At 28.9% G+C, this 2,641-nt stretch overlaps 1 protein-coding gene across 2 annotated transcripts in view; it reads right to left on the reverse strand.

Moving 5' to 3' along the window:
- The window catches only part of LOC132546977 (nuclear pore complex protein Nup107-like), a 168,064-nt gene that overhangs the window by 34,459 nt on the left and 130,964 nt on the right, over nucleotides 1-2,641 (reverse strand). The gene's annotated exons all lie outside the window — the stretch shown is intronic.

Consider the following 2,641-nt stretch of genomic DNA (forward strand, 5'->3'; position numbering starts at 1 on the left):
ATTTTTCATTTGTGCAAGCATTGGCAAGTAAACATTAAAACCTCAAAGCAAGTCTCAAAACATATATGAAATGAAAACCAATTTAAAATACTTGTTATCAAATGACACAGAAAATGATACATTTTGTCAGATTTTGAAGTAAAAATGTGGAGGACAATTGAACAAAGGCAGCCATTTTGTTACGCCATTTTCAATTCATGATTTAACATCATTGTTTGTATTTTGACATATTGATTACATCTGATTGGTGCAGCAAAATGAAAAAGCTCAAGGATTTATCAAACTAGTGATATTACAAGGTTGAATGCACTGGATAACAGGCCATTGATGTGATACAAGCATATATGATAATATTAAGCAATATGAAGACAATCTGGCTATAAAATAGTCTGCTAACTTAGGGATGTGATTCATGGCAGTTATCTACATTTAAACTATTAATTTGTATTATTGAATAATTCACAGCCATTGTAGTGTTTTCAATATCTGTATTCCTTATCACCTTTTGTACATCTGATCAGTTATTTAATTGACTAATTATTATCAACAAATGACTGTTAAATGCTTTCTTTTGCAAACATCAAAGGAAACAAGAGAAGGAAAATATTCCATCATCACTGCAATGTAACAGGACTTTTTTCTTATTATTTTCAATGTTTATTTTATGATATTACCTACGATAATGAAGCAGCAGATTTTCTTTAACTCTAGAACGACATGGTCCAAAGATGGGACAAGAGAACATTCATAAAAACTGTTTTTGCAGCATTGTAAACTAGATATCAGGAAAAATGTTTTTCCTCAGTGCTTATTCAAAATATGGAACAACCTCAAAGAACAAGTTATATCGGCACCAACAGTCCATTAATTCCAAAATAGATCAGATATGCATCAGAAAGATCAAGAACTTTCATATCATTATAAAAATTGAAACTGTTGTCATTATTCATTCATATTGTAATTTATGAAAGAAATCTCAAAATGGCACAGTTAAGTCCTTTATTAGGTCAATAGGTCAGAGAGTGCAAAAACCCAACTGCAAATCCTTTTTTGTGTTTTATGGACTAATCTGTTCCCCTCTCCAATAATAAGTACCCTTCATAGCAAATTTCGACAGGTATCCAATGAAATCCACCATTGCCTTATTCTTGGAGAGTCATATCTCTTTTACTTTAACAATAGAGATGTACAAAATAATTGTGATCTATTTCCCTAAAATGTACAACAGAATTTTCCTAGTGTGAATTTCAAATTTCAAATTTTAAAGTATATTTTGACATCATTTTCCTAATGTTTGTAGATATTTTTTTATGCAATTTTGCATCATACAAATTTTTTTAAAAAATTTAAATCAAATGATACTGGGAATATTAACAATGTGGCTATCAATCACACATTCTTATATTTAAATGCCATTTGTTATACTGGCAATTAGATTACCACATGAGATTCCATACTCTATGGTCTTTAATACTTCATAAAATGCACATTAGTGTTGATACAACTATATTGGAAAATCTACCGGAAATAGAAATATATGTATTTTATTAATGTCAGTTACTCCAATTAGTTATTGCATTTAAACTCATTACTAACATTTTGGTGTTAAGGTTTCTGTGTCATTTTAATAACATATTTGTGACAGTACAGTTAATGTTTTTGTGCAGTGATTGTATGTCTATCAAAAATTGAAATTGCTTTAGTTTTGTTTTTAATATTATCCAAAACATATATGAAAAATTAAAATCAACATTTGTTATATATTACAATAAAGTAGAGCAGATCCAGACCCAATGCCATATAACTTCAGTTCACTAAACAAGATGTTTCTATTCTCACATCTCTCATATCTGGCTCTAAATTTCCCTCACACTGCTTTATGGTAAAACATCTTAATCTACATTTAAACTTATTATCAAAAGCATTGTTTACTATTCTGTTCACCAATTACATAAAGCAATTTAAAATATTTGGGTCTGGTGACATAATCTTATAATTACAATATGACTGCTTGTCAAACTGCCTTTTTCTTACCAATCCCACTTACATCAATTTTGTAAACCTCTATATTACTCCTATAATTTAAATACAAATTAAAAGATTACTGTAGTTTGCTTTCTTCAAAAATTATTTTCATACAAGAATAAATTTATATGAATGAATGAAAAATATTTTTGAAGTTTAAAATTCCCATGTTTTTAATAACTCTCAAGTTATTTAACCACCAAAAATCATTGTTCCTTTTTATGAAGTAAATTAGTTGAAAATATACTGGCCAAACTACCACACGTTATCACAAATACGTGAGAATAATGTACAATAACATAGTATGACCTGATTCTCTTTAATGTGATATAGTTATTTAGATAGTACTGTATAATGATATCATTCATACGACATGAGAAGCAATTTCTTCAGTTTACCATGCAGATACACTGTGGATGAATGTGAGAGAGCAAATCAAATCAAAACAGTAACTAATTCAATCTGAAAAAAACTCAGTGGTTACCTTTTTACAGTGAATCAAGAAAAACAGCAACAAGAGCACAGAAAGTTTTTAAACAGTCAAACGTTGCTTTAAACTGAGGATATATCTTCCATCACTCATAGCATTTTCCTTCAATCAAGTTGTCACAAAATA

The sequence above is a fragment of the Ylistrum balloti genome, unplaced genomic scaffold, assembly GCF_031769215.1.
Source record: "Ylistrum balloti isolate Yb309-2 unplaced genomic scaffold, AGI_CSIRO_Ybal_v1 Utg369926, whole genome shotgun sequence".
Lineage (NCBI taxonomy): Eukaryota > Metazoa > Mollusca > Bivalvia > Pectinida > Pectinidae > Ylistrum > Ylistrum balloti.